Source organism: Dermacentor andersoni, chromosome 6, assembly GCF_023375885.2.
Source record: "Dermacentor andersoni chromosome 6, qqDerAnde1_hic_scaffold, whole genome shotgun sequence".
NCBI classification, from domain to species: Eukaryota; Metazoa; Arthropoda; class Arachnida; order Ixodida; family Ixodidae; genus Dermacentor; species Dermacentor andersoni.
The window spans coordinates 78,868,122-78,890,482 of record NC_092819.1 but is presented as its reverse complement, the minus strand read 5'-3'; the positions used below and the strand labels follow the sequence as shown (position 1 = coordinate 78,890,482).

At 45.6% G+C, this 22,361-nt stretch overlaps 1 long non-coding RNA gene across 2 annotated transcripts in view; it reads left to right on the top strand.

The window, feature by feature from the left end:
• The window catches only part of LOC129382453 (uncharacterized), a 46,451-nt gene extending 42,445 nt beyond the window's left edge, over positions 1-4,006 (top strand). The window contains exons 2-3 of one of the 2 annotated variants that reach the window (XR_008610522.2): positions 1,284-1,413; positions 3,085-4,006. This is a non-coding gene — a long non-coding RNA (uncharacterized lncRNA). Of the gene's footprint in view, positions 1-1,232; positions 1,414-3,084 lie in introns of those variants that run through there. The other variant, XR_008610521.1, reaches the window with a different exon arrangement.
• The last annotated feature ends 18,355 nt before the right edge of the window (positions 4,007-22,361 follow it).

The following is a 22,361-nucleotide window of genomic DNA, read 5'->3' as shown; positions in this document are numbered from 1 at the left end:
TATGAGGCACGCCGTAGTGGAGGACTCCGGAAATTTCGACCACCTGGGGTTCTTTAACGTGCACCTAAATCTAAGCACACGGGTGTTTTCGCATTTCGCCCCCATCGAAATGCGGCCACCGTGGCCGGGATTCGATCCCGCGACCTCGTGCTCAGCAGCCCAACACCATAGCCACTATATTGCGAAATGAAAACACGTATACAGCTGCGCTCAAATTTCGCATTAGGTAGTATCGTAATCGTCAGTGAAGTTTTTGAATAGGCATTTAGTCTGTGGTGTACTTCTTACTTATACATATGTCCTACGTATATATAAATATACTTCTTGGTTATACCTATGACCTCTGTGTAAATAAAGGAGGATCAGGTGAAAACTAAACGCCCGGAATTGTGGAAATCGAATTGCATAATGTCTTGCATCTTGTATGAACAACTGCTGATAGCGCCCTTTTTTGCGCGTCCACTAGTGTACATGAGATAATGTTTAAATAAACATGGTTTATATAATTTTCTGAGCACTGCTCCATTTTCATTTTTATGTAATAAATAGTTTAAGATGAAAGTCAGCTCTTGTAATTGTTTCATCTTAGGTTTCATCCTTGTCGAAAGTCGCCCTCTTACAGTTTAGACAATGTCGAACTAACTAGCCCAATGCAGATCAGAGGTGATACGCGACTAGCCCACTGTGAGTGTAATGTTGGCGTAAGGTGTATAAAACTTCATTTCCTACGTGCACTGAATCGCTACGACGAGTGATTTTATCCGCATGCAAATTATCGCGCCCTCTAATTACTGACGAAGGGTTAGGAAATTGTTCTATAATGATAAACCTATCTTTACGGCAAGACGTCTCTTTGCAAATCATATGTCGATGCGCTCAATATTATACACGCAATGGCTGGCATGTCTGGCCAGGCAGAAGAGGTCATCAAGGCTCTAGAATTATCATTACTTGTTACTGACACCAGCATGCGCCTTTCTCGCTTCGTTTTCGCATAGTTCAGTTGTGTGCAGTGCAGCCATTGGGGGAAAATCCAATTTGGTTACGTTAGCTTTTTCTATTCAGAAAATTTTGCGAGACAACAATATTGAGATCAGATTATTTTCACGTATTTCACATTGTAGTTTACCTACGATTTGCGCCATAAAAGGCACCTCTTTCTTTCCTTTTTCTGTTTTTATTCGCTTTCAGGCACTTTCTGACTGTCTTCCGTCACATTTCTGAGATGTTTTTTGGCATCAGCTTGTTTTAAAATAGGATCCGACTTTGTTCATATATTACAGATGGTGACATGTTTTCCGCAGGACGGCTGAAAACTCTGACTGGCCTTGTATGTGACTGAGGTGGTAAGACGGTCTGCAAGAAGAAATAAACAGTGCCACAAAGTGCTCGCCACGGAAGAGCAAAATAAACGTAATTTATTCGTTACAAATTACCGCGAACGAGTAATAATATTGTATGGCAGCCGCTGCTTCAGAGCAACAAAATTATATATTATTCCGCAATAGACTGAAGTGATATTGCATATGATTGCATGCACGTGACAAGATGGAGAAGAGGCGGCTTTATCGTCATTGAAAACGAAGGACCTAAAAGTGTACAGAAATACGTACGGCCATTACCCTGTCGGACATTGAACAACTATAGGAACAAACACTATATGCATATGCTACAGATGCGAAAATTTCCCTGACAGGTTATAATTATTAGAAAATGCAAATAGGACAAAAAGTACATAAGTGCGACGAGAAATGAAAATAATATCTAAACAGAAAAGGTTAAGAACATTGCTTTCTTTTCACTTTTCTAATAAAAAGTTTGTATTTTTGCGACGTGCTAGTTCTACTGTGACATTGTCGAAAACAACTTGTTTTCTTTTAATATAGTAGAAGGGGCTCTGAAGACTGAATTACGATTACATAAATGAACACGAGTAGCAGATAACATTTAAACTACATTACCGTGTTAATGTAATCGAGACCGCAGATTAGTAAATTTTTTTTTTAATATAGACAATAAATTCCAATCTACGAGTTCAAACTGGATTTATATTCTGACTCTATATTGCAGTAACAGTACTGCTACGTCTTCGCGATAATTTCAGAGATGAAGATAGGGACAGAAGAACGCTGACCTGCGACCGTCAGTTGAAGGTTGCTCTAAAGTCATCTCTTCAGTTCACGCGGCTATTATATATCATCATTCTGTTATGGCGTCGTGTAAAGAATACACAGAATATATTCGACAAGTGCAAATGGAGCACCGCTGACGCATAGCTTCTGGCACATACTGCCCTCGCACTTTCCTCCTCATCTCGGAAAACCCGCCAGCCCTATCAAACTGAATCGCTTGTGCTCGCCCCTATCTTGACGCACTTGTCGACGTCATCTAATACTTTGTTTTGTACATGGTTATTGATGACACGTCGCCTTTTCTTTCCTTGTTAGAATGAAGCAGAGATGGCTTGGAGCGCGGAAGGAGCTTTTAAAAGCGGCCAGGCAGTTTTTACGCAGTTCGCCGCCCTCCTTGCAAGTCTTCCTTGAAATCATTTCTTTTTCTTCTGTAGTTATTTTTTTTTTACTCGCACAGCACCCTCCGTCATCTTATACGGTCACCGTTCCCTTTCAACATCGCCGCGTCATGGTATCGAAATGGCAGTAGTCTCGATTTCTCCGTGTACCAGAAAAATAAATAAAAAATTAAAAAGGTGACCGTGCAGTCAAAACCTGCTTGAAAGGCGTGAGAAGAGATTCGCCAAAGGATTCCTTTCCTGCTGCGGCTTCTCCTCCCTCCGCACAATTTTCCTACAATTCTGGAAATGTAATCGAGGCTTAACTTTACCGTCCTCAAAACGAATACATTTTCGTGCGGCGTTTCTCAGTTAAGTGCCAGTCATTTCACGTAACCACTATGTTACAGCTCTACATTCTTTAATTAATGAGTGTGAAAGGTTGCGCTGCTGGGGATGTTGATGGCGACGCACTTTATTTCGTTTTGTTTGTTTATGACATGCCAAATCAAATTCTACTGGAAATGTGTAACTTATTGGTTCTGTTTGAATGGTTTTTTTTATTTTGTTCTCAGGATCTTTAACTGCTGCGAAGATGAAAGTTGGCTATGAAGACATAAAGAAGAAGAATGGTACGGGCAGATGAACCGCTCTTCTAGAATTTTTTTTCCACCATAAATATCTAAATTATATCTAAATTATAAATTATAACGAGACATTCGCGGTTTTGTTTTCTTTATTCTTTATGTATGTTTCGTTTTCACCTCCTGCGTTCAACCCTCTCGTGGGTGTGAGCCAAGTATTGAGGCAACAAGAACATTTTGTATCGCTCTGTATCAGGCTTTGGACCAGAGGGCAGCCAAAACTGCTTCTCGCGTGCCCCAAGGGGTTCCTTGCAGGCCTACTTGCGGCTGACCGTGAGCTACTCGACCGCACAGCCATATAGCACAATTTTGCACTATATTCTGCTACATTGATTTTGCGATATAGTTCTATATAACACGCTTTCGTAATACGTTTCCACCTTTGGTCAAAGCGTCCAGACGCTCTTCGTGAACCTATTGGCATCTGCGGCACACACACACAAAAAAAAACATAGACGTGGCTGTTTTCCTTGGAACAAAGTATAAGCACTGGTAAGCAGCCAATGACCCTAAAGTATGAAATTTATGTCTTACAGTTCCGTCTATTGACAAAAGATAGATAATGCGGCGCTTTGAATAGGTCATTCTCGTCGCCCCTACTCTTAAAGAAGGAAATCTATCATTGTGGTTTTTCTCCAACTGCGCGAATGAACACAGTAGAAATAAGTGTAAATGTCGGATTGAGAATGAGGAAGGGGGTAGGTAGGTTAGGTATAAGTAGGTAAGTATGTAGGGTTAAACGGGGTTTACCTGAAGAGGTTGGAAGCGGCGCGTCACCGGATACTACAATTCAATTGTATTCAAAGAAATGTATTTGATTTAAGAACAATAAATAAAGAATTTATAATGAACAGCACACTTTGTATCTTTGCAAAAACTGCAGGCAATTGCTCCGCCTGAATGCCACCTATCAATAGCGATACGGCCTGAAACACTTCGCAGTATCACTAACAATGCCAGGTATCAAAAGCATGTTGACACGGAGTACAATACGTTGCGCATTTCCCAAACCACGACGACCCATACTGCGCGTCATTCATTTACCAACCCTGTATCACGGAAAAACTTTAGGAGGAGCCGAAGCACCTTCCTCCCAAATATCCAATGTCCCTGCAGGAACAAAATATCACTTGCATTTGAGTGTGTTGCCGTCTTGCGTTTGAGCTCATCAATTAATTTCTTAGGTCCTGCTTCAAATTTAGGACACTTGGATATACAGAGAGAGAATTAAAGAAAGACATCTCTAATGAGCATCTAGTGTTGAATGTCACCAAGAGCTTGACAACGCACACACGGCGATAATGGTCCAAGTCCTGTCTTGCACCGCCAAGCTAGAGCTTGCGCTGACCCTGTGCCGATGCGATATAGGAGAGCGGCATCAGTTTTGTTAAGTTCTTTAATCACATAAGTTTACTGCGGTGGAGACCACAAAGAACGGAAGTGTCTTAAGACGGCCTTCTTCTTGTCTTTTCTTTTTTTCGTCTTGGAGAGCGTTCTTCGTTGGCTTGAATTGCAGCCCTTTGCGCGCTAGACCGTCAACGGCCTCTATGCCTACTTCACCGGAAATTTACCCACTGGAACACGATGGTAAATCCGACTTTCTGTAATTCTGTACCAGCAGGCTTGCATGAAAGTGCACGCTGAATGCACTTGTCAAAGGTAAACCAGCGCAGCCTCACTGTGTGGAAAGAGAACTGCACGCTGAGGCCGATAGGAATTCTGTTTCCGCAAGGCTGATGCAATGGCGACACTTTCACATGCCGTAGAAGACACGACGTGGTCAAGTATGCTGCCCATGTGATACTGAGCGTCGGTATCACGTACGCCGCTGCGCTAGCTCCCTTCTATTTGTCAACAGAGCCACCGATGTACAACTTGAGGTGTCTTCCATGCATATGTATAGAACCTGTCAACTTTGCATACGACCAAATATATTACCTCTGCTACAGGTGCAAGGCGCCTGGTGCGAATATGCGGAATTCTAAGTTGACATTACACATTCTCATATGACAACGCTGGTTTCTGACGGTCGGATTTTTTTTCAGTAAATTGCAGGCCAAGTAGACGAAGTGTTTTGAGTGCCACAAAGACGCGAGATTCCGTCCGCCTCTGAAGTCTCTGGATAAGCGCTATTCTGCCCGAGTCTCACTGGGGCGGCACAGTTGCAAGAGCAGACGTTGAGATGCAAATACGCAGTAAGGAGACGACGGTGACTCGCGCAAAACATTGTTACTAGTAGCTGTTTTTGGCACACGAAGAGCTGTCGTGAGAGCTTTCGGATGTAGAGGCGCCAGTAGATTGTATTGGCGCTTTGACGGTGATATTAACGGCATTTGAAAGAGCACGCGATTCATCACTAGTGCCAAACGTAACTTCAACATCGCAGAAGGACGACTGCCCTGGAAGCCCCGAAAGCACGTCTATTCATCAAGAAAATCACGTAAGACTTCTTGGCGTAGTACTCGGTTCTAGGATGCACTGGAGGCGTGCCACAGGTAGACACCATCGTTTCGTAGCTCTAACCGGGCAATTGAATGCGGTGCGAAGGATTGCCGCAACATAGACGTTCTGCTACGTTCTGGTTTGTGGCATGAGTAAGTAATAATCCTGCGCATTCTAAATATTTCGTCTTACACCCTCGAGAGTTTCAAACCACATCGTATCTGAAAAACAGGAGAAGTTCGGTGTTCGGAAAAAAAAGAAGAAATATTTGATTGAATACGAATGTTACGAGGCCCTCGCGGTGGCATTGATTACGTGCAGCTGGACATACATATATTATTTATAGTCAGGCATGTGAACAGCCTTCACAGTACTGCAACCAATCATATATACTACTATTAAGGGAAGTTTATTGGTATACTAGTAACAATTAACATCACAGGTGACCATAACTTGCAGAACCGTACAGACTAAGGTAAAACAAGCAATCATTTGTCCATCCGCATCCAGTCACCGAGCATCGCATGTTTCGGATGTCTCTCTCTCTCTCTCTCTCTCTCTCTATATATATATATATATATATATATATATATATATAAGATGTCTAAAATCAGTGTCCGTACCAATACGCATAGCGGACACATGATGCCCCTGGGTTTGCAATAGTACATCCGCAAGGTGACGCTGATCAAGGAGCATAACCACATTTCTACCACTCGGTGATAGCATCTATTTAGACTACACTACAAACCCCTCTGGATAAGTGATGTTGCACACTATATCCTCACTTATTGTTATATTGTAGATGCCGTTTCGATAGCGCAAGACAACGTTAGTTTCAAGCCACGTACCTGTTATTCTAGCAAAATACTGACAAGAAAGAAAGCACACATCCCGAACTACATTTCAGCTGTGTGTGACTTTGTCGTGTGAGTTAGCTCGGGGATCCATCCTATACACTATATACGAAGTTTAAAAGAAGGAAAAAAAGAAGAAAGAAGACAAACGCATGAAAATTAATTTTTACAACTGAGGTCAAACTCATGAAGATTGACATTCCTGAGGAGTGTTTCCTCTTTGATGCCTGTCGTTCTTAAGATTAGGTCCGCTGTATGCCATGTTCTTGCGAACCGCCTTGTAGCTTATGAGTGCTTGCTCGCGTAAGGGCGTTTTGTAAATGCGGACGCAGTGTCCGCATAATCAGTCGAAAATGGCCATGGAATCATCCACGTTGTTTTCTTTCTTCCAGGAGCATCGTATTTCAACACCACCAAAGCGAAAAGATAAAAAAATTTAAGAAAAAAAATTTTTGTCTATGGCGCTGCAGTCCCGAGAAGATGGACACCATTCAAAACACTTCCCCGGCGTGTTTTGCCAAACGTCAGCTCTGATAAAATGAGCCTTCAACTTATTAAAGCTGTCGGCGCCCGCAGCCGCAAACAAGGCACTTCCTCTTTTGTCTCAACCGCGAGAGACCCTCACGAAAGACCACCCAGTGGCGTCTGCCGCGACTGGCGGCGCACGCTCCTCCAAGCACGCGCGCTCTGCAGAGAAGCGCTCCAACTCTATTGGCGCTTCAATTTACTTCTCACGCCATCACGAACCGTGTCGAGTCTCAAACCGTGTCGAGTGTCGGATTCTTTCCGACGAGCTTGGGTCAAACCCACTGAACGCGGCCGCGCTTCTCTTGTCCGGGCATCTCCGGGCGCAGCTTTTTCTTCGTTCCTCGCGAGCTATGTACCACGTGTGTATATGTGTAGCTTCAGAGCTGCACGGGGCGAGCGGAGGCACAGTGGGCTTGCTTTCTCTTCTTAACGTCGAGGAGGGAGGACGGCGTGTCGACCGAGGTCGGCGCCTTGTGTGTTACCAGAGCGGTCCCTGCGAGCAACGAGACCCGAGCGCGCACGAAATTGGGGCCTTGGACGTTTCCACTTATCGTTCACTTTGCGCAAGGACTCCGACCGTATGAGCGAGCGAGCCCACTCTCGCCTTCTCTTGCATAGAGCATCGCGAACTTCGAAAGTCATCTTTTTTTGGTTGTTGTCGTTGTTCAACGCGTGGAGAAGTATGTATGACGTCTCTTCCAGAAATGGCAATCTCCGAGCAAAGGAGTGTCTGTAGACGCATGGGACAGCCGCCTTTTCCCCTCGTTCCCTCTCTTTCCACTTTGTCGCGCCCTCCGTTTCTTATTCGTTCCAATTTCTCTATTAACAGACACACAGACACGCGATGCTTGCGAAACGCCTTCCACAAAGGCGGCAGACTTCTTCATCTGCTCGCCCCTTTCTTTCTTTCTTCTCGAAATAAACCTCTCCCCATCTCTTGCTCTGTTGCGCAAGCCGTCAGCGACGACGTGTGACGTATGTCAGTCGACCTACTTTCGGAGGTGAAGCACCCGTTGAGAGAGCAATCTTCGACGAAACATACAAAACATTTATTTTTTTCGCTCTCTCTACTTTTCTCGTTGAAGACATCAATTTGGAGAAATAAATAAAACAAGGAAGTAAATATAAGGAAAGAAGGAAAAGAGAGAAAACAGTGGGCGGTTGCAACAGGCAGGGAAGGTCATAGCGTGTTCGCCTGTCAAGCGGAGCTGTCAAAAGCGCGCCATGCTGCCAAAGCAAAGAGCCGGCGGAGTCCTTGTGAATTCATTGCGGCATTCCCGGAGCTGGGTGGAAAAATCTCCTTAAATATCTAGCTCCACACTCGCCCAGAAATAACTACGCGTCAAGTGGCACGTCAAGCTACTGTTTCTGACGAGAGGCAGAGAAACGTCCTATCTTTTTTTTCCCCGTCGCAGGCAGTGACCGTACTTTCAGCGTTCTCTAAATTACAAGAGGCCTGCAGGCTGACGCTGACAGTCATGAGGTGACGCTAGTGGGCAGATTTTTTTAAATGCAAAAGCGTGATTGCCATGACGAGAAACGAAAGCACGATTTTGATGGGCCGTCGATGGTAGGCTCCACCCCGATAAAACGCTTTTTGGCGTTCTGCAGACGTATATACCCTTGCACAGAAAAATTGTACGAATGCAGAAACTGCAAGAAATCTTGAACACTTCGCGACTTAAGAGGAATCTTAAGTTCGAGGGCTCCTATACATAACAACGGAGAAATCGTCGATCTCAGCAATGACATCACTTAACTTGATAAGCTTTGTTGCACTTTAAAATAGAAGTTGAAATACAGTAATTGTAGAAAGCCAAGTTTTTATTTAGGCTGCAATATTTTTTAATTAGCGAAAGTCACAAAAGTTCTTATAATTCAAGTGTCAAATTTACAGCTCAGTGACCCAGCAGTAAGAAACGACATCACAATTCTGTACACTCCACCTAAGAATGCATCTAAAGCGGACCAAATTTATGTATTATACAGCACTCTGAAATATACGACCAATTTGTGTGTGGGACATTTTTAAAACCTCGTGAACATTGCAACAATTTAACATAAGCTGTGAACTTATATATCGAATTTGCCCGCTTTAGATTAATAATGAGATGCAGCTTACAAAATTTCGATATCTATCTTTAGTGCACAGTTACGGATTTGGCCATACATCCTGCTAACTTTTTTAACCTCGCGTCATTTTTTTTTTTTTGCAATTTTTGTAAAACATTCAAGGTCCTCAAGCAAAATTCAACTTCCTTTTGAGTTGCTAAAATTCAACTATCACAAATGCCACAAATTTCATTCGTATATCGATCTAGAGGATGTCTTATAAAAGCATTCCTGCGTTTAACATGCATTTTAATAGAGGAATCGGAGTTGGCCCCGAGCCAGAACTTCCTCTTAAGCATGCAGCCAGGAGTATATTCAAGAGCACTATCCGTCCCTAAATGGTAATTTATGCGCCTCGGCCGCGAGCTAATAAAACATTTTCACCTTTCAGGCGTTCCCAAGGCTTCTGTGAGCAGGTGTACTACAGCGTAAGCGTATACTGAAAAACGAATATTTAAGCAAAACTGATTTTACGAAATTCGTTTATTAACGAGGTGCTTCAGCTCCCCGAAACATATTCATGGAGCCTAACGCGTTGAAAACCTCGAAGCAACACCGTGAATTCAACGCCCCACCCCATTTAAAGGAGCTTTTGTGGGAAAGATGGGTAAGATATGGAAAAAATATGAGGTAGCCGGGATTCAGATCATGTGACGGACGGCATTGACATGTTAAGAAGGCTTACCGTTCCATGAAGGAACACAAGACACGCTGAGTTATCTCGTGTTATGCAATAAGCCTATATACGGGGTGCAAAAAGAAAACATTTCTTCTTGCTCCTAAATGTTACTTGCATGAGCATTCTAACTGTTGCCGATGCAACGGAGTTCTCGATTTAACGAAATAATTCTCGGGTCTCATCGGCTTCTCTAAATGGAGGGCTAACTCTAGTGGAACACTAAAAGACATCCGCGAGAACGACAGCGATGCTGGTTATACATCTTTTAATGGTGCATCTAAAAGCATTCGTTTATAGCGTTTTGTCCCCCGACAAAGTAATGCCACAAAAAAATAGCATTGCGGCAATGTTTCTAGTGTGTTTCTGCTGTTTACGCCTGCGGATAATCGGGACAACCGGTCGCTATGATACCTGTCGTGCACGTTTTTGGTTAAACACAACGTTAGAAGATGACGCCAGCAGCGCTGGCATTCGTGTCTATAATGCTGACATCATTCTAGTCTGCGCCTACTCTCCAAGTACCCACTAAGCTATAAATATTTAAGGTATACAGGTTTCAGCTCACATGTCTGACGTGACACCTCAGAGCTTCGAGGTCTTCGTCTAACGGACAAGTGTCGATCGCACGCCCTTCGTTCAGAGGTTTCTATGTGTTGCGGTGGACTAACTTCTGGCAAGCATGCTCCACTACATGAATGCTTAAGGAGGGCAAACTGTTTGGTCGGTTGGCCTTGCGTGAGTGATAGTTCGGCTAATTAAATTAACATGACCATTACTTCTACATTCATAATTAATGCACGCCATCGCCGGATTGGGACTGCGAGCTTGGTTGAAACATTTGTGAATTTGATCCCGTGCTTAAGTAAACTACTTCTGAAAGCAAAGCGAAGTTTGGGGGGGGGGGGGCACGATATTTGTATGTAAGTCATATTACACAAAAGACGTCGCGTCTCTGGACCTATTCACTATACAGAACGAGCGGATTGACACGTTGGCACAACCGGACACGTTGGACACCCTCGACAACGCACCGCCTGCGTTCTCCATCATAACCTACCGTGTCGCATACCAGTAACAAGAAATATGCAGTATTTATTTATTTATTTATTTATTTATTTATTTATTTATTTATTTATTTATATCTCAAAGCGCCCGTTGTGAGCCATCATATGAGGTGTGGGCATGAGTGCAGCAGTTGGGGGTTACATGATAAAGCATTCGTCGATGGATTGATGGGACTTGAATTAGAGATATGATCCCTTATCAAAGCGATGCGGGCAGGAAGATCGTTCCAATATAGGGAAGCACGTAATAAAAAAAGAATTTAGACGTGTCGTTGTGCTGGCTCGTGAAGGATAAATGCCGTTTTGATGGCTGCTGCGTACTACACGATGCGCAGGTCGAAAGAAATCGTTGTTTGGTGATGAAGAATAGAATGACATGGTGAAAAGGAAGAGGCGTGTTATCGTGCGACAGGAGGCGAGTTCAGGATGGTGAAGTTGTGATTGGATGGCAGTAACACTATATTGTGGTAGGAAGAGTATAGAGTGAATAAATCTGGAGACACGGCTTCTAGCATGATAAAACGTCAGCTTGGTGAGGATCAAAAAATGAAACTAGCATACTCGAAGTTAGCATGCTTAAGCAATACATGATGTGACACAGCCATACTTTCATCCGCTGTACTTCTAGCATATGAAGTAGTTCTGAAAAAGCCGTCACAGACTAAACGCCAGTTCGTTGCGAAACGCTTAGGGTGGCACCGTCCTACAGCCGCATTACTTGAGTATACTTTCAGCATCGTTGCCTGTTAAGTACGAAACGGAAGTACAGCTAACCCAAGGCAGCGTCTTAGTGGAGCGCCGTAAGCCAACTAACTTATTGGCGCAAGCGTAGAGCCTTGCGGGGAACCGACACCGTCTACCGCGCGGCCCCACAGGAGGACCTTTATCGTCCGAGCCGCCAAGGAGAAATCTTCCGCACGACGTTTCCACGAACGACTTTTCTCGCCGTATTATCTTATCGTGTGCATGCAACCATGCGAGCCGTGGCGGCTCGCACGCTTCCAGCTTTGCTTACTGAAACCCTGACCTCGCACGTCAGCCTGTCGTAACGAGCCGACCAGAGACAGTCGGGGTATTTAACCCGTTAAAGGTCCGGTGCATTTCAAAACGCGTATGCACCATCGCTGTCGTAGCTAGCTTGTTGACAACCTGCGGTTATTTAACGTGTACCTTAATCTAAGCCTATAGGAGCGCTTTTGTATTTCTCCGTTAACAAACACACACTCTCCCCTCTCCTCTCACTCTTTCTCATTATCACCCATTTTCATCACTTAAGCTTGTACTCTCTGTCCCGAAACTCGCGCTTCTGCTCTCCATCTCCTTTCTCATTGCCCGGCGGATCCTCCCCCGTGGGGCTTAGAACACTTGAAGACGTGGGAGGACTGGGAGACCCTGCTGTGCTCAGGAGACCCGGTCGTGCAGACCATGGCTACTGAACGGGCTGCCAACATTATGGACCGAAGCAACATAAACGCTTGAGTGCAGTGGGGTCGTGCGGGAGCCCGGGAGCCTGCGTGCTCCAAACTCCTCAATCTGTACAATAAAGTTTTTATGATGATGATGCCCCCATGGATCACGGCCATTATGCACTCCTCCCTCAAATTTCGCAACAACTTTGTATTTCTTCGTTCTCATCGAATCACAAAATATTTGCCGTCGTAGTTTGCCTCGTTTATCCGGAGCTTTAGTCACCCACAAGGCGGCTAAGCTGCTCCGCACGTCTATGCACATACCAGCTGGCTTCTGCGATGGCCAGGTGCGCACGCGTGTGTGTTCTTTCATTCTTCAGGGGAACCGCGCCAACGAAGGCCATGAAGAGCTTCACTGCATGATGTGTCCCGTGAATCGAAAACGCATTGCCATGTTCAATCCGCTAGTTTATCCGCAAACCACTCTCCCGTGTGTGGCGTACCCTACGAGGCCTTTGCTCATGTACCCAGCAACGGCACCCTTTTAACTCCCTTGCTCTCCATCAAAACCGCCCTGAGATAGACATTGCAGAGGAATTTTTGTGCGAAAGTCGCCGGCGCGAAAGTTTTAGTCCCTGACACGGCTTTAGGCGACATTCCCGGTCTACGAGACGCAAGTATGGACGCTCCATTCTCTATGGAAGAGTTACAAGCTCCTATGGCGCTCTGTAGGGGCTCGTCTTCACCAGGGCCCGATGGAATAACTTATACGCTTTGCGCCACCTAGGTCGAGAAGCACGACGAGAACTTCTGAAAGTTTTAAATAGTTCATGGCAAAATGTCGTGGTTCCATAGGAATGGAAACGCAGTCGCCTGGTGCTGCTGCTAAAAGCAGGAAAGTCACCACTTGAACTGGCATCATATCGGCCCATCGCACTAGTCAGCTGCGTCGGGAAGCTCAAGGAACGTATGATCTTCATGCGTCTCGAATGGTACCTTGATCATCACAAAATTTACCCTGACTCTGTGGCGGGATTTCGACGAGGCCGTTCATCGATTGACAGTGTCATCGATCTAATGTCATTTGTATACATCAGCAAAAATCTTGGAAGCAATTATCAGTAGCACTCTTTCTTGACGTGAAAGGCGCGTACGACAACGTTTCCCTTCAAGCGATGCTAGACGCACTTATGACAATTCAACTAGAGGTGCGAGTATTTCGACGCATGCGAAACTGCTTGACACAAATGTCCTTGTTTGTACGTAGGGAAGATGGTTCGACTACCGACCACTACACATGCCGTGGCGTTCCCCAAGGCGGTGTTCTAGGCCCTATGCTTTTCAACCTCGCGCTTCTTGGGTTGGTCGAATCCCTACCGAAAACAGTGAGTGTCTCAATCTACGCCGTCGACATTTGCATCTGGGCATCAGCGGTCACTCGCCTACAGGTTCGTTCAAGGCTACAGAAGGCAGCAACACAGGCCTAAAAATGCTTAACCATCTCGACAGAAAAATGTGCATTAGTCTCTTTTAGGCGAAAAGCGATGTCTGGTTATCCAGAATGCATCAATGGCCAGCCTATCTACTACAAAAAAAAAATCATCGGTTTTTACATGTCATTGTTGGCCGGGACCTCTTCTGGAGCCCTCAGTCTGCCCACTCGATGAAGAAGCTCACATATATTGTTCACGTCTTCAAGTTCATCGCCGGCAAAACATGGGGATCGTGAGTGGGCTCCATGCTACAGTTATATCGAGCACTTTTCATCGGATTCCTACGCTATAGGTCTCTCGTGCTTGCTAAAACATTCAAGTCAAATCTTCGAGAACTTTAGAGCGTGCAAGCACAGGCACTACGTGTTTGCCTCGGCTTTCCGCGGAGTGCCTCAACAGCAGGAACCATTGCAATGACTCAAGACCATCCGATCACGACTTAAATTACCACCGACACGCTTAGGCCTCATATTCGTCACGTTTCACGGATGCAATCAAGCTCTCTCACCCGCCTGCCAGAACGACCACCACAGGCATCATTATCCAACGTGGTCAGCATCCATCGTGCCTGTCTACCATCTGGCTTCACACCCTCGGCACGTTCACCCTCAGCTTTGTGGTGCTTAAAACAACCTCAAGTGCGCCTTTCCGTGCCAGGAATAAGAAAGAAGACTGCACTGCCCACCTTGGCCTTGAAGCAAGCAGCTCTGAATTGTTTGCACACTTTCTACTTTGACCGAGTCCGCATATATACCTATGGCTCTTCCCTTCAGACCACCTCCACCGGCGCAGTAGTTATACCATCACGATCAATAAGCACCGGATACAAGATTTCTTACGTCACAATATCGACCGCAGTTCGGAGCTTGTTGCCCTCCGAAGTACCGTTGATTATATTAACAACCAACCGGCTAATCAGTGGGCAATATACTGCGACTCGAAGGCGGCGCTATAACGTCTGTTGTCACCTCTTCGTCGCGTGTCCTTTGAACAACTCGTGTCGGAGATACGAGAAATGCACCATCACATGATCGCGAAAGGACACGACGTCGCGTTTCGGTGGCTGCCGGGTCATTGCGGTATCTCCGGCAACGGCCTCGCCGACGAAGCTGCTAGGAAAGCACACGAAGGAGCAAACCTTGTTTCTGTACTTTTATCGAGGACTGATGCCGCTTAACACTTGAGCAAGCTAGCGCACCGTCTGACATCGGAGAAGTGGCACACACCTGATAGAATAGATAAACTTTATTGAAAGAATAATCAGAATAAACGCTAATGTACCGGGCCTGTAGCTAGTCCAGGGATCCGTTGGCTCTTGTCATCTTCTCAGCTCTCTGGATCAGCTTGAGCTGGTCGTCGAGGGCCGAGCTGCTCAGCAGTGCCTCCCATTGCTCCCTCGTGGTGTTTGTGTCGTGGTACTTTATTATGTGTAGCGTGCACTCTCACGTAATGTCGTATAGTAAAGGAAAAATGAGACATCCACCCAAACATTTGAGTGGATGTCTCAATTTGCCCTTTATTAATTACTCCTCTCCACCTTGCGCGTTTCCGCAGAACTATTACGTCAATGTCGTATAGGGTTGGTATGGAACCGCACCCCGGGTATTCGTCCCTGTAGACTGTGGGGCGTATGCGATGTAATATGTGTAGGTTCGTGTAAGTGCTTGCCTGGAGCCTACGCCAGGCCGCGGCATCTTCTGTCTTGAATCCACCCAGCATCGACTGCATTCTCTCGACCTATCTATGCAACTGCGGCTGGTACCTGGGATTCCGCGAAGTGAGGAAACAGTGCTGTGGCGCTTACGCTTGGACGTCGCATTCACCAATGCCTATACGTGTTTGATTGGAACGGCCGATAGCGCCGAGTACAATGCCTGCGGTGCCGAGGAAACAAGAACATATATGTATACTGTGCTTCTGCCCATGTTTTGAAAATGAAAGACATGACCTGTGTACAGCTCTAAATCAGTTTAGATAGAAAACCGTTCACCTTTAACAATATCTTTGGATGTGGCCTCGCATATCGCAGCTACAAAAGGCCACAAATGCGCTGCTGCGATTTTTGAAAGCTACCTGATTGAGCGACCGTCTGTGATCCGGGCTGAGTGACCGCCGATGGATATGGAGCAGAAAACTGTTACCACGTCGGCGATATCCACAGTGGACTTTCTCTTCTTATCTTAATCTTTCCTTCCCCTCTTCCATTCCCCCTAGTATAGGGTAGCCAACCGGGCTTAGTCCTGGTTAACCTCCCTGCCTTTCATTTATCGCTCTCTCTCTCTCTCTCTCTCTCTCTCTCTCTCTCTCTCTCCCTACTGCATGATTTGGTCGAAGAAATGAGATCTTGCGGCGAAATTCGAGCTAAAATAAAGCAGTACTAAGTAGCAAATCTCTTAAAGTTGTTAGCATAAAAGCGCAGATCGCTGTACTTTATTGGATTTGAGTCGATTTCCCTCTTTAATAGCCTATATCAATTGCGAAGATTTTGCCAAGAATGCAAAAGTAATATGAAAAGTACTGTTTGGAAATTAAAAAAAAAAAGCGGTATCATTGGAGTTGGGAGGCGGGGTGAAGAATGCGAATATAAAGAGAAACAAATAAAAACAAAATGAATAACCAAGTCAGCAAGAGACACAAATAGAGACAATTTTTGGGAGGGAACTCTCCTCCTTGTTTCGTGAATACTGTGATGCACAAATTTCGGCCCAAGTAAACAGAGCAGTTCTCAAAGAACGCGCGAATTCGCTTAACTTTTCCTACACTTGGCACCGTAGTCTTCGTGCAGAACCTCCCCTCCCCTTCCCTTTCCCATAATGACGTTTTTCAGCAAATAAATCCTTAACGTTTCAGCGGTGGCAGGCCAGCCTCTTTCGAAGCTCAGAAACAGACCCGGTAAACAGCGTTGATGCGCGGCCCATTCCTCTATTAAAGGGCACACCTAACTGTTAATAAAGCCCGAACATCTCAAACACACCTGTCTTATTGAGAGAAAAAAAAGGCTGATAAGACGCATCAAGAAGACATTTATGCATTAAAAAAATAGTCGAGATGGTGCATACTTCTGCTGAGGTTGGTGTCCAGACGCCAACCGGGTGTTCCGTTTAAAAACGGAGGCTTCGAGGAACTCCGTAGTGGAGGGCTCGAGATTAATTTTGATCAGCTGTGGTCGTTCAGCCTTACACGTAAGTATTCGAACGTTCCGACCTTTGGCCTCCCAGCGAAATGTAGGAAAAGCGCGGCCGGGTATCCAACTCAACACCTTGAGCCATGGCCACTCATCCACCGCGGTGGGCCGGACCGTATGTAACGCATTGTCTGCGAATGGGCTGTTGTACGTTGGCCTTTTTTGCATTGTGTTTCGCATGCCCTCGGAGAAGCTCTTAGAGAGGTCAATTTCATTGGAGCATTCAACACAATGAGCCAGTTTCATTGCAGGTAGCACTCTATAATGGTGCTGGATAAAACAACGCCTCGTGGATCCTTTCACAGAGGAAAGACGTGTTTGTTTGTTTGTTTGTTTGTTTGTTTTTGTTTGTTTGTTTGTTTGTTTGTTTGTTTGTTTGTTTGTTTGTTTGTTTGTTTGTTTGTTTGTTTGTTTGTTTGTTTGTTTGGAAATATTGGGGCAGCAAATATGGCGCCAGCCTGTTCTCAGAGTTAAGTTGTGCACCAATGAAAACTTCATCACAGGGGCAGTTCAGCGATCGCCGCGGGGTGGACTGGTTAAAGCCGGAAATTATGGGAATCGAACGGGTAACCATGGCATGGCACGCCTTTTACCGTGTCACGCAGGTCAATTTTTCTACTTCTTTCTTTTTTAGATCGCCTTGAGGAAAGAAACAAATAGCGAAAGGAAAGATAGAGAAAGGGGACACGCGCGCTGTTGGAACAAACGCTTTGTTCCGTGCCACATTGTTTTCCACAGAGCAATTCAGCTCACTCGGGCCAACTTCGCACAGCCAAATATATATATATATAATGCTGTGCCTAAAGATTCGTGAAAGCCTCGAATGTTCTGTAGCCAAGGCTCCTTCCTGCTGTGTAGCACAAAAAAAAAAGAAATCTTAATGGTCATATTGTGGGGCATGGCCACTGCCGCGGCCGTTATCGAGGCGTGCGCGCGCGCGTCGTCGTGCGTTATTTGCTTACGAAAAAAAAAAAAAAAACATGCGGCGCTCGAAGTCATAATCGAGCCAGGTCGAGACGTCGCCGTTGTCGCCCCCTACCCGCCCTATAGCTGCAGCCACAGGGAAGTATTAGCGGAGGCCGCCGCGTGCGACGTCTTGCGCGCGGCCAGCCCGCAAACCAGAAGAACCAGTCTGGCTTGGCGCAGCCCGAACACGTTATGTATGCATACTCGGCTTCGTAGAGACCGTACACACGTGGCGGCCAACGGGGATAACCATTGGTTGGCGAGGACATATCGTAGTAGTATACGGCAAGGAGTTAAGGAATAACATAACCCGGTCTAGTCGGTAGAGATGCGTGTTTTCATGCGTGTCGGTATATTAACCAACCGTCCTTGCGTCTGAAAACGGCTTTCAGAACTCGTATCACACGTGGCTAAGGTACACCGGCGAAACGATACGACAGTATAATACGTGAGCGAGCTGGTGTTGACCTGCCGGTTACCTCCTGGAGTATTGGCGGGCATTTACGCGACGAAACCAACTGCATTCGTTAGAGTATACGGAATCGCGGTTTTCGGCGGAATGTTAATGCAGTGCACGTAATTCCCAGCGTACACTATAGGTGATACGTCTCAATGTTAGTTTAATGGAGACCTGCGCTAGGACGTTTGCAACGCAAATGCAGACTGTGTCGTTCTGAATGCCTGGGCATATATGAGGGCCTCTATTGTCTGTCTTGCTCGTTTTGTGTCGCAAAATTATTATAGAAACATAAGAGCTAGGTAGATAAGAAAGAATTAGATAAGAGACACGTAGCACATATACTCCCGCAGAGATGTCGACGCAATCATGATAGCATCATTCGTAAACTGCCTAAACTGGTGCCACATTTTCGTGTCTTCCGTGCTGCTGCTGATTACCCGTGCTCCTTACAAAGCATTAAAAAAATTAATTATGGAGTTCTACGTGCCAAAATTCACGATCTCGTTATGAGGCGTGCCATAGTAGGGAAATCAGGATTAATTACGGCCACCTACGGTTTTCTTTTTTAAACGTGCACGCTAGCGTATACGCGGTACACGAGCGTTTTCTTCTTCTTTGCATTCCTTTCTGATTCGAACCCACCACCTCGAGCTCAGTTGCGCAGTGCCACAGCCGCTGGGTTAATTACTGCGGCGGCTCTCGTCCAACATTTCCGCGCGCTAACAGCGGCTGTGTTCTGCTAATAATACGAAAGCGTACTTCAGCAATACAGCTTAAGAATTAGTATTTAGGGCATGTTGGAATCGCGAAGTTTCCGAATCAAATGGAATACAAATATCGTAGAGAAAAAGAAAATCCCGCCGCAGTATGTCGGTGGCTACGGCGTTGTGCTGCTGAGCATGAGGTCGCGAGTTCGACTCAGGACACGGCTGCCGCATTCCAACGAGAGCGGAGTGCAAAAAAAAAATTAATAAAAAAACATTCGTCTATCGTGCATTGGGAGGCACAACAAAGAACCCCGGCTGGTCGAAATTAATTCGAAGTCTCCCGCTACGTACGGGCGTGCTTCATAATCAGATCGGGGTTCTGGCATGTAAAACTCCAGAATTTAATTTTAATTAAAAAAAGGAACCTTCGAACGTAGAATTCCAAATATTTCTGAATCAATAAAATCGCCGGTTACCAAACGACATTTTTGGAATCAAGGGTGGACATATATATGAGCATTCGGCGCAATTTAGATTATGTATCTATTGCTAACAAGAAAGAAAGAAAGAAAGAAAGAAAGAAAGAAAGAAAGAAAGAAAGAAAGAAAGAAAGAACTCCGCCCTCGAGGCTAAATTATAAACGACGCCAAATAGTATTGATCGTATCAAATAATTAAGGATTGTGCAAATAACGCCAATATAACGCCTGCCATTCTCTTATTATGGAAGCTATGACATAACTGTCGAGAAAGGCAGCGATCAAGACAGACAAACAAACACCTTCAAGGGACATTCTAATGCGCAAAACGGCGTCAAACACCTGTGCGACCATCCCGTTGCTCCTCCCAGGTAATTTCAGCGCTCGACGTTCTCATGACCACACCACAGCCCGATACGTTCACCTCTAGTGTTGACCATTGACGCCATCTCGTGCCTCTTCCTGGCAACAAGCCTGGAATTGCGCTGTTGGGTGTGCTGACACGCTACAGACCGCTATGTAGTCAATATTATCACTGCTGTGCACGTACTGAAAGCAAGATCCGTGAAATCGGGGTGAACCGTGGCGTTTGGTCCAAATCAGCTCAAATCAGCCTCTGACAACCAGCGCCAAATGAGAAACTTCCAGCGGCACGACGTAGACCTATATATGTTCGGAAATGTTGTTCAGGCCTTTAAACAATGTTTGCATCACTGCAGGGGCGGAAAACGTGTATAGTTAAAAAAAAAAAAAGGAAGAGAGAGAGAGAGAGAGAGAAAAAAAAAGAAACACAAAGAAAACGCAGTGAAAGCAGCTGAAAGCTACTTCATTTTAGTGCAAAGCGGGTGATTCTGAAACACGCAAGTAGCGGACCGGCCACAAAAACCACAAATATAATCACGTTGCCCGTGCTCATTGATTGATTGATTGATTGATTGATTGATTGATTGATTGATTGATTGATTGAGTGAGTGAGTGAGTGAGTGAGTGAGTGAGTGAGTGAGTGAGTGAGTGAGTGAGTGAGTGAGTGAGTGAGTGAGTGAGTGAGTGAGTGAGTGAGTGAGTGAGTGAGTGAGTGGTCTTCTCAACAATATCCACGTCTGCTTGAACAGAAAAATCTGCCCGGCATGGATTAAAAAGAACTCGGGAGAAATAGAACCAATTCTTTTTAACACCCGCGCGTTCAACGTAGACCAGGCCACAAAAGTTTAGGGACCACGGGATCTCAGAAAACATTCGATTCCCGGGCAGCCTGTAGCAGTAGCCAGTAAAGCTGCATACGACAACGTTGTTAGCATATTCCAGTCGAGGCCCGAAATGCAAAATACCAGGCTGCATTGTGAGGTTGCGGAGACATTCAGCTTCTTCTCAGATTTAATGGTCCGCAATATTTTGTGGCTGGTCGTACGCCTAGGAGCTTGTTCACCTTTTAATATGAAATGTGCGGCAGTGGGGACCTATCGATTAGTTCCGGTCATTCGCCGCTCTTGTTCAGCGTAATCGCAGCACACGACGTTTTCGCATTCAGCGCGAGTCGTGACGGGACATAGAGCTCAGGAACGGAACGCCATACAGGGTCAGCCAGCACGAGGCCGACGAGCCTCGCACCTTGAATTGTGCGCGAACACTACGGCGCAAACGTGAGTGAAGCACTAAGTGGCAAGCAGCTAGTTACGAGTAATATCTCGCAAATACAGCGGCAGTGTCGAAATGGCCTCCGTTTAGCCGTCCTCTCGAGGAGGAAATATAGGTCTATGTATATATAGGAAAAATTCCGCAAGTGCCGAGGTATAAAGAGGCGATAAGCTTCGGATGACGCGCTCACCCACACGAGGGGGGCGTTATCCGGGCGCTGCGCAGAGCGTGTGTGTACACAAGACGTTGGTCACCGAGAGCATGCCACTTCAGACCGCTCCGATACAAGGCGCGAAGACGATCGGCAAGCGTCTCGGCCATGGGAGCGAAATGCGAATGTCCATGATTACGCGTTCCGTCGAGACGCCGTCCATTTGCGAAGAAAATGGCTTGCGGGAGCGATCAAGCGCTGGCAGGCTTCCAGGTGCCCGTTTTCCGCGAAATCGGTCTCGACACGCTTGTACGCGACGCCTGATTCAGCTATGCAGATGGAAGAGCTAAAATTACAAAGGTATTGCTACGCGGAACATCTGTTTTCTCTTCAACAGTTTGCAAATTTTGTTAGAATCTCCTAACGTGTACAAGCATTTCGTATATACGCTCAGTTTTGTCCATGCGTAAATCATAATGAGATGATTGATTGATTGATTGATTGATTGATTGATTGATTGATTGATTGACTGATTGATTGATTGATTGATTGATTGATTGATTGATTGATTGATTGATTGATTGATTGATTGATTGATTGATTGATTGATTGATTGATTGATTTAAATGCGCCAATGGCGACACAGGTGCTATGAGAGACACCATTGTGAAGCACTCCATGTTAAATTTCACTACCTGCGGTCTTCAACGTGCGCCTAATGATCAGCACACGAGTGCTTTTTAATGCAAATGGCATTCTTTGCATTGTCAGACCAGCATTTTTTTTTCGGTTATCTAGCTATCCCACCAAAAAATATATGGGCCGATCCCGGAGGCAGTCCAGTCTAGAAGAATACTCGCAGGACAGTTACGGGTGTGTCACGAAAATGTTGAAGCGTTAACTGCGGAGCGGGCTATAGGCGTTTTTTTGCTCCCGATCTCGTGCTCGCCGAATCGCTTATGGTTTGATTGTATGATGACGACAGCTTGACGACGACAGCATTACCACGCTGGGATGACTATAGCAGAACGACGATGATGAAA